Source organism: Felis catus, chromosome B2 (assembly GCF_018350175.1).
Source record: "Felis catus isolate Fca126 chromosome B2, F.catus_Fca126_mat1.0, whole genome shotgun sequence".
Classification (NCBI taxonomy): Eukaryota; Metazoa; Chordata; class Mammalia; order Carnivora; family Felidae; genus Felis; species Felis catus.
Window position 1 is genome coordinate 105,646,896 of NC_058372.1, and position 11,151 is coordinate 105,658,046.

Here is an 11,151-nt window from a genome sequence, read left to right on the forward strand (position 1 = left end):
CCCTCCAGGACTGCAATCCACTTGTTGCAGAGGACCTTTGAGACATAAAATGTATACCTAGGATGTGAAAAGTGCTTTCCTGAAAAAATAAATGTATTGTCTGCACTAAATGATATATTCTCTACATCGTATGGCCTGATGCATATGAAGTGATGGATTGCTATTTAGTTGGCCCAATTACTCTCTCTTCTATAAGAGGCCAGAAACTTCCTTCTTACAGAGTTAGTTTCCCAATAGATCCTGAAGTTTATATAGTAACTTCCTGTTTGATAGACTAGGAGGTACAAGCACTCTTCTGATATGAATGATGCTTTGGAGAGCTATGTCTTTGAAGTTTCTTACAGGGATAGTTGCCCACCTTCATAACAGATTTCAAAGGCCCATTAAGACACTTTGCCTGCTAAGATAATTTGGTTGCTCTGAAATGCAAAGCCAGCCTTCTGAGCTCATGTGGGTTTGTCCCCAGGAACCCTCCCTGGCATTGCCTGTTCCCACCACTAAGAATCTGTGTTGCATTTAGAGAGACCCTGGATGTCAAACTAGAATTGCCTGAAGGTGTCAGTCATAATAGCTACCACTTAGTGAATTCTTTATTAACAAGGCTAGCCTTCTAATCCTCCGACCACTGAAAAGCAGATATTACCCACAGGTGCAGATGAAGAAATTGAGACTTGGAGACTCAGTAACCTACCCAGTGCAGAATGTGGATTGACCCAATCCTAATTCTCCTGTAGCACATGGCTGTCCCGGGACTCCTCACACCAGGGGTGATGGCCACTTATATCTCCACCCCAAGAGGCAGCGTGGCAGAGTGACATAGGTCCTACCTCCCAAGGTGGAGTAGCCTCAGCCCTGAAATACTAAGACAGAACACTTGCCCTCCATTAAAATAAAATCATTGGGGATTTTTTGTTGTTGTTTTAAGGTATCTGGGTTTCACTTATTTACTTTTTTATGGTGGTAACATAAAATTTACCATCTTAACTGCTTGTAAATGAACAGTGCAGTAGTGTTATCTGCTGTGCAACAGACCTCTAGCATTTTTTCATCTTGCAGAACTGAAACTCTGTACCCATTAAACAACTTCCCTTTCCTTTTCTGCCCCAACCCCTGGCAGCCACCATTCCACTTTCTGTTTCTAAGAATTTGACTACTTTAGATACCCCATATAATAGAATCATACAGTATTTGTCTTTTTGTAGCTGGCTTATTTCACTTAGCATAATGTCCTCAAGGTCCATCTATGTTGTGATATATGATAGGATTTTCTTCTTTTTAAAGGCTGAATAGGGGCGCCTGGGTGGCGCAGTCGGTTAAGCGTCCGACTTCAGCCAGGTCATGATCTCGCAGTCCGTGAGTTCGAGCCCCGCGTCAGGCTCTGGGCTGATGGCTCGGAGCCTGGAGCCTGTTTCCGATTCTGTGTCTCCCTCTCTCTCTGCCCCTCCCCCGTTCATGCTCTGTCTCTCTCTGTCCCAAAAATAAATAAATGTTGAAAAAAAAAAAAGCTGAATAATATTCCATTGTATGATTATCCCACATTTTCTTTTTTTTAATTGAGATATAATTGACATATAACATGGTATTTAATTGACATCACAAGGTGTACACAACATGTTGATTTGATACATTTATACGTTGCAGTATGATTTCCATCATAGTGTTAGCTAACATCTCTATCATGTCACATTTTCTTTATCTAGTCATCTGTCCATGGACATTTAGGTTGCTTCCACCTCTTGGCTGTTGGGAATAATGCTGCCATGAACACAGGTGTGCAACTATCTCTTCAAGATCCCGTTTTCAATTCTTTTGGATACGTACTCAGAGGTGGGATTGCTGGATCACACGGTAATTCTGGTTTTTTATTTTCTGAAAAAACTCCATACTGCTTATGGAGCAGTGGCTCCACCATTTTGCATTTCTATCAACAGGGCACAAGGACTCCAATTTCTCCACATCCTCACCCAAACTTGTTATTTTCTGTTGTTGTTGTTCTTTTTTTTAAATTTTTTTTTTAACGTTTATTTATTTTTGAGACAGAGACAGAGCATGAACGGGGGAGGGGCAGAGAGAGAGGGAGACACAGAATCGGAAACAGGCTCCAGGCTCTGAGCCATCAGCCCAGAGCCCGACGTGGGGCTCAAACTCACGGACGGCGAGATCGTGACCTGAGCTGAAGTCAGACGCTTAACCGACTGAGCCACCCAGGCGCCCCTGTTGTTGTTCTTTATAGTAGCCACATTATTTTTTCTTATGGATATCCCTGACTCATCCTTTTCTAACTCTGCCCTATTTCAAGGCTCTTTCTACTTTATTCATTTCTATGTTGTTGTTCGAATTTTTATAAATCTGTTGCTTTTATATTTTTAAGGCAGTAAGATACTTTTTTTAAAAAACGTGTTGCAAGAAGTTTGGCCAAAACCAACTTAAAGTGGTGTTTGTTAGTTTTAAGTATAATATATATCACCAAATACTGAGAGAAGTGATGGTGTTGAATTGTGGATTTTCTGAACAGTCTGGACCTAAGGGATCAGAGTGTGGTCCAGACATCCTTCCCACCATCATCCATCTTCTCTATATCCAATCAAGTAAGGTAACCATTGTTAGTAAGGCAGGCATTGCAATGCCAAATGAAAATTAGAGTGGCTTCCTTTGTGAAGCAGACAAATACATTCATTAATTGAAGGTAAATAAAAATATTGTGACGTAAAAAGTGAAATAGTGGAATGTGAGAGAGAGTTCCCACAGAATGAGGGCCATTCTTGGAGAAGCAAGTGTGGTCAACATACTAGTGCTGGTCATGTGTTCTGGCAGTAAGTGCCTAAGCCCCACCCACACCAGCTCCTCACTGATCCTGACACCAGGGTGATTCAGGCATAGGATGAGCCCCAAGCCTGTTGTACAAATTATTTAAAAATAAGAACAGATAGGGGCACCTGGGTGGCTCAGTCGGTTGAGTGGCCAACTTTGGCTCAGGTCATGATCTCACGGTCTGTGAGTTTGAGCCCCGCGTCGGGCTCTGTGCAGACCGCTCAGAGCCTGGAGCCTGTTTCAGATTCTGTGTCTCCCTCTTTCTCTGACCATCCCCCGTTCATGCTCTGTCTCTCTCTGTCTCAAAAGTAAATAAACGTTAAAAATTTTTTTTAAAAAATAAATTTAAAAAAAATAAAAATAAGAACAGATAAAAGTTGAGTAACGTAGTTTTTAGAATTCTAAGATGGCCCCATGTCAAATCAACTTATGTCAAACTATCATATGCCCCTGCCACCAACAGGCTCTGTGACTTTGACCAAGTGACTTTAACCTCTCTATACTACTTCCTGTTCCAAAAATGGGGAGGTTAGAATGGATAACTGTGCATTTTCTTCTAGAACTAATGTTCTGGGATTTTAAAGTGTCCTTTCAAAATGTCCATGGGCTCTCAAGATTACTGACAGGATCAGCCTCAAAAGGATCATGAGCACAATACTATCCAGGGTAAGAACACTCCATTCAAGATACCACTCCCCGCCATCTCATAGTATCCAATCCCGGTTTCTCACCCCACATCTCTGCACCTCCTCTCTCCTCTGCCCATCCTTCCCCTCACTCCACACTTGAATCAAATAAAAAGGATTGTTACATATGAATTTATCTTGACTCATGAAAATTGACTATTCACCTTAGAACAGAATGCCATTAGCACTTAGCAGTGTTTGCAAAAACTGAGAAAAACTCTCTATACCTCTGAACATATTTTTACCTCATTGACGTATATTAATAGTCACGAACACCTTATAACTGTATCACACTTTGGAATTGCAGAGGCTCTCGTGTGCAGTATCTCACTTAATATTCCTGAATAAGCTTGACAGGTAGGTTTCATTGTATCTCTATTATCGATGAGAAATACAGCATTGAAAAATAGAGCAGACTGATCAAGAACTCATAGTAATTGGCAGATTCAGACCTATTTAATCAAGATCTTCCAGGGTGGGGTATACATTTCTACCTCTTATTTTAGTGCCTGAGGCAATTCTCTTCAGGCCTATATAAATCCATTTTTTTGACCTTTTTTTTTTTTTTTTTAGAAACATTACCCAAAAATCCACTTGAAGAATTTTAACCAGAATGTTGATGTTTAGCTTTATGGGGATGCCATTGATGTTTTATGTGATTTTTTTTTGTCTGTTATTTAATTCCCTCACAAGGTCATCTCCAGAGAAGGTGTTCAAAAAGTATGTTTTGAGATGATGGTAGATGGAAAGATGGATAGATGGATGAATGGTTGGATGCTCTAACAAAACAACTGAGTGAGTGAATGAATTAATGAATGAACTTAGAACCATTTGTCTTTTTGATTGTTGATGAGAAAATATAACATCCTTGTTAGAACCATTTATTTATCGGGGCGCCTGGGTGGCTCAGTTGGTTGAGCGACCGACTTCGGCTGCGGTCATGATCTCACGGTCCGTGAGTTCGAGCCCCGCGTCGGGCTCTGTGCTGACAGCTCAGAGCCTGGAGCCTGTTTCAGATTCTGTGTCTCCCTCTCTCTGACCCAACCCGGTTCATGCTCTGTCTATCTCTGTCTCAAAAATAAATAAACGTTAAAAAAAAAAAAAGAACCATTTATTTATCGATTCATTTAATGAGCACTTTCATCATTTATTTAGTATTTTCTCACTTCAATTAAGCATTGATAATTAGAAATTGAAAATTGAAAACTACTGTCCTACTTATATGTACCCATCCCCATTTGATATGCCAAGAATTTTGGTTACAAATCAACAGAGATCGATTATCTACCTCGTTAATCCACTGGAAAGTATAATATGGCAAACTGTTGAGGTTTTGTTATCTATCCAGGACAAAAAGAACTAACCATCCCCAAAGCTTCTCTTACTTTGACAAAGGCAGCTATTGCTTTCGTCAAAGTTTAAATAACCAGAACCTATACTAGCTCACACTTTTCCTACACATTAAAGAAGTCAACAAGTATCTTATCTTAGAATTATTAAAAGTAAAAGCATTCAGGTAGTGCAAAAGTAAGTTTTAACTGGGTGTATAACAATTTTGCACAAAGCTGGATTGAGCCAGTGAGACTGTGGGAACCGAGAAAAACAGGCCTAACCAGCTCTTCTTGGACAAAAGAATGGGATCCAAAATGATTCAAGTCTAACGCTATAAAATGATTCCTCAAAGTCTTGTTCATAACTTTACACATGTTACATCAAATTTATCTACATTTAGAAAGTTTACCTATCAGGTGGTCAATAGAGTCATGATATAATAATCATACTTAAATAGCAACGTTCCTGTGGCAAAATGAAGGCTCAATTTTGGAAGTTCGGAAGGAGTCCGAAAATGTCACCATGGTTATCTGGTGAGGAAAAGAAATTAAAAAGACAGAAAACATTCTGTCTTATGCTTCTGAAATGTTTTATATTTTTATAATAATCGCATACTGCATTTTAAGCAGAAAAAAATAATCTAAAATTTTGTTTATGTTTGGCTTCTGGAGTTTATGTGACAAATCACTCCCAGAAGATTTCTAGTCTATACTATAAAGATGACTATTCATATTCATATCAATTCCTTCTAATTCAGTGTGCAGAAAGACGTGAGCATCTCAGCTGATATCAGAGCACAGACGCTACAAGATGTATGTTTTTACCATACTAGAAATATTACTGCCAGCCAAAGATTCATAAAGCCACAGTTTCCTCAAACTGGAGCTGTAGAAATTAAAAGTCATTATCATTCTAAGTTGCGAAGAAATTCTGGGAACCTAGCTATATGTGTAATACAAATTTATTACAGATTACTATTTCACTGTGTTTCTGACCAAAGTCTGCAATTACATACTGCAAAACACACACACTGCAAATTCCCAACATTCTGTCAGGCAATAGAGTATTCAAAATAATGGCTTGAGTTGAAGACACTTCTTTGTTTGAAGCACTTAACCTGTTTAACTAGTTTTAGAAAAGACCTTGGAACTCATAATAATAACTTGGGTTTATTGCTTAGATAACTGCAGAGAGGAATAAGGTGCACATTTTTTAAAGAGTACAAGAAATAGACTTTGTAAATATACTAATTATTTTTAAATAGTAATATCAAATCATAACTCATTTATTGAACAACACTGGAGAATTGGGTGTGGCGCATTAGTGATTTTTTAAACGGCTGCAGTTAACCATTTTAAATGTTTTTTTATTTTTAATGACAACCTATTAAAATTGCATCAGATATGTTCTCACCTAGTTGAACAGAATATATGGAGCAGATATCACCTTTGTCCCGAGATTCAGGGACATCAGTCATTGCAGTGCATGAGGCACTTCACAATTACTAAGGTATTTATATGCTATCTCCTTTGCGATCTGTTTTTCCCAGCATGCCTGCAGCCCCCTTTCCATTTTTTTCTAAAATACCACACCCTAGGAACTTAGTAATAATTGAAAGTAACCAGTGAGACCTGATAAGCAAGCTTGCTTAATCTGTACCCTTCATTTTACACACAAACCGCAGTCAAAAGGCTCTGATAGGAAACTCTGATAATGACTTCATTCCACTCCGATGGTTTACTTTTACTCCTCAAGTCAGTATGCTACTCTGCCAAAGTCCAGTCTGTACCTTGATCTAGGCGAGTAATATAGAAGGAAAATTGGTTGCCAAATAATAAAAACAACACAGTCCAGGCTATTTGTGCATCTGTGACAGCTGCAGCCACCTAGAGTGACCTGAATAAATTGTACCCCTCTCCCCTACCCAGTTTTAAACAATTTGAGTAATAAAGTAAACATGGAACCATTACCAGTAGACCTTGGTTGGAAGTGTGAGACCTAACTGGGTCTACTAACTAAACAGTATTAGGAAGATTTTCCTGCTTGATCCTTGACAGCCCTGAACCTGAGCAGACCTTTGGGATAAGGGCTCCCTCCTAAGAAAAAAGGAAAGTGCTGAGCTGCGCATTCCTTAATGTGTTTTTGGTTTTTTAATTTACCAGTTGCACTAAGCTGATGCTTACAGCTCTCAATTTCATGTACCACCAGCCTTCTAATACTTCCTCATCTCGGCTTCTTTAGTTACCTCAGGTACAGAAGATTGAACTCTGTACTACTCATTCCAAGGCATAATCTCATCAATGTCAAGAGTCTATACAAAGCCCCTTTTTGCTTATTTGTTTACACACTACCCCTGTTTTCTTTCCCACCCCAGGCAATAACACAAATGTAGTTTATAGTTTTCTTGAGTTTGTATACAACGTTGTAGAAAATATTGTTGTTGGAGTGTATATTTTAAAACTTTATATAAATGTGTATCCTCATGGTCCCATTCTATAACTTACTTTTCTTACTCAATATCATGTTTGTAAGATCTGTCTGTGCTATCATATGTAGCATTATAGGTAGTATTATTATATTACTATTATATAATACATATATATTACATATATAATACATTATATACTATTATATGTAGTATTATATGAACTTGATGTATATCAACTTCATCGCTTCCAAATGTTGCACAGTGCTCCAAGATGTGCAACCATCACATTCCACTTCTCATTCCCCCAAGTGATGGACATTCTGATTCCTCTACATCCTCATGCATATCCATTATGGTCCTGGTGGGATCATTGAGCTGTGAGTACCTAATTTGGTTGAGCACAGCCAAATCATTGTCTGGTTGGTTGTACCAATCTACATTCCCTCTAGCAATACAAGAGGGCTCATGTTACCCAAAATTCCCACCAAATTTTATATTATCTTTCTATTTTTGCCATTCTCATGGGTATAAACTGGTATCTCATTGATTTAAAATTCACATTTCTCTCCAATTACTAATAAGTTTGGACAGCTCTTTATATACGTGTTAGCCACTAAGGCTTCTGTAAGTAGTATGTCATATCCTTTGCTCATCTTCTGTACATTCCCTGGAATTTTCTGAATGATTTGTAAACACGAATATATTCCAATGTTGGTTCCTTGTCTGTTTGGTAAACTAACAGTTTAGTAGTTGCAAATATCTTCCTTTAGTCCTTCATCTACCTCTACATTTTGTTCAGTATGTCCTTTGCAAAATAGAAATCTTTCTTTTTTTCAATCAAATTCTTAAATCATTTTGCCTCATGGTTGTCCTTGTGTTCTCTCTGACATCTAAATGAACCCATACTTCTTATGACAGTTTAGGAGAAGCTGCTCACAGGTATTGTTTCTCACACAATCAAGTTGAAAAGATTCATATGACCTATTTTATCTATATAAAAAGATCACTTTTTGCTTCCAATCAAAGTTGTTTTGTTTTAGTACTGGGTGGTGTGGGCCAACAGATTTATTAACAATATAAATTGAACAAAAACATTCCTCTAATCCTACAGTGAATATAAACCAAATTCTCTGGGCAGTAGACTAGTAAATGGGAAGAGAGGAAGTGGGATGTCTAGAACTGTCCAAAAACTCACACATCAAGCCACCCCTAAATCAAGCCTAAGCCCAAATCTTGAACGTGAGGGTCCAAACTGATTTAGTCTATACATTGACATGGAAGTCACAAGGTCTTTTACTGTGGACCTGCTTTATTGTGGACTTTTGGCACAGTTTATATCCTCAATAGCTTTTTTTTTATTTCACTTTTTGAGATAGTTGTGGATTCATATACAGTTGTAAGGAAAAATACAGAGAGATCTGGTATACTCTTTTCCCAGCATTCCCTAATGGTAACAACTTGTACAACTACAGTGTAATATCACAATCAGGATATTAACTTTGATTCTATGTATGTATGTCAGTGTGTTCTCCATTTCTATAATTTTGTCATTTCAAGAATGCTATATTAATGAAATCATACAACATGTGACCTTTTGAGCTTGCATTTTTTCACTTAGAATAATCTGCAATGAATATGGAGATCCATCCCAGTTGTTGTGTATATCAATAGTCTCTTCCCTTTTCTTGCTGAACAATATTTCATGGTACAGAAGTAGACTGTTTAACCATTCATTCACTGCAAGACACCTGGGTTGTTTTTAGTTTTTGACTATTATAAATCAAGCTAGTATAAGCATTTGTGTATGGGTTTTCGTGTGGTCATAAGTCTTCATTTCTCTGGGAAATGTGATTAGTAAGTTGCATAGTGGTTGTATATTTAGTACATTAAGAAATTTGCAAATGATTTTCCAGAGTGGCCATACCACATCCCACCAGGAATGTATGGGGGATTCAGTTCTTCTATTTCCTCACCTGTGTTTGGTGTTGTCACTATTTTTATTTTAGCTATTCTGATAGGCGTGTACTGATAGCTCATAGTTTTAACTTGCATTTCCCTTATAGCTAATGATGTTGAATATCTTCTCATGTGCTTATTTATTATCCAAATATTGTGCTTGGTGAACGTCTCTTCATGTCTTTCTCATTTTCTAATTGGAGTGTTTGGGTTTTATACTTTTTTTTTAAAGTTTATTTATTTATTTTGAGGGGGGAGGGGCAGAGAGAGAGAGGGAGAGAGAATTCCAAGTAGTCTCCGCACTGTCAGATGCGGGGCTTGAACCCCGAACCGTGAGATCATAACCTGAGCTAAAGTCAAGAGTTGGATACTTTTTTTTCTAATTTTTTTTGGGAGACAGAACACAAGTCGGGGAGGGGCAGAGAGAGAGGGAGACACAGAATCCAAAGCAGGCTCCAGGCTCGGAGCTGTCAGCCCAGAGCCGGACACAGGGCTCGAATGCAAGAACTGCAAGATCATGACCCGAGCCGAAGTCGGACACTTAACCAACTGAGCCACCCTGGGTTTTATACTGTTAAATATTAAGAGTTCTTTATTCATTCTAGATACTAGTCCTTTGTCAGATGCGTGGTTTGCAAATATGTTCTTCTACTCTGTAACATATGTTTTCATTCTCTTAGCTGTTTTTTTACCCCCAGAACAAAAGGTTTTAATTTTAAAGTAGTTTATCAGGTTTTCCTTTTATAGATTGTGCTTTTAGTGCCAAGTATAAGAACTTTCTACCTAGCCCTACATTCAAAAGGTTTTCTCTTTTATTTTTTCCTAAGGTTTCATAGTTTTTATGTTTGATATTTAAGACCATGATCCATTTTGAGTTAATTTTTAATTTTCGTATAAGATGTAAAACTTGGATTTAGGTTCTCTTTTTTTCCTGTGGATGTTTAGTTGCCCCAGCACATCATTTGTTGGATTCTCCACTTATTTAGATCCCCTTTTTGATTTCGTTTATCAGTGTTTTTGTAATTTTCAGCATACAGGTCATATATATGTTTTAATAGATTTACCCCATGTATTTCATTTTTTAGCAACTGTAAATTGTATTTTACTTTATTTTTAATTATTTTAACATTTATTTATTTTTGAGAGACAGAGCATGAGCAGGGGAGGGGCGGAGAGAGGGAGACAGAACCTGAAGCAGGCTCCAGGCTCTGAGCTGTCAGCACAGAGCCCAATACAGGGCTTGAACTCACAAACCACAAGATCATGACCTGAGCCGAAGTTGGACACTTAACTGATTGAGCTACCCAGGCACCCCAATGGAATTTTATTTTTAATTTTGACATCCACATTCACTGCTAGTATATAGAAACACAACTGATTTTTGTATGTTTATATTGCATTCTGCAATCTCGCTAAGCTTGCTATGTTGTAAAAGTTTTGGTAGATTTCTTGGGACTTTCTATATAGACAGTCACATCATCTGCAAACAAGAACAGTTTTAATTCTTCCTTTCTGATCTGTATGTCCTTTATTTCCTTTTTTTGAGGGGACGGTTCCTTATTGAATTGACTATAATTTTCAGCATTATGTTGAATAAAAATGGAAGAGCAGGGAGAGCAGATATTCTTACCTGTTTCCAATGTCAGTGGGAAAGCATCAGGGTTTCACATTAACTATGATGTTAGCTGTAGGTTTTTACTAGATGTTCTTTATAAAGTTGAGGAACTTTCTATTTCTATTTTCCAGTTGTTTTCATGAATGACTGCTGAATTTTGCCAAGTGTTTTCTCTGCATTAATTAATGGATAGTATGTAATTCAAAGTCTTACTGTTAATGAGGAAGAGAGTTGAGTATGTTCCAGTTTTCAGGGTATATATACCTCAGGAATAAAGCCAACTGGGTTTACCTTCAAGAAGGGACAGAAAACATTGGCCTGAG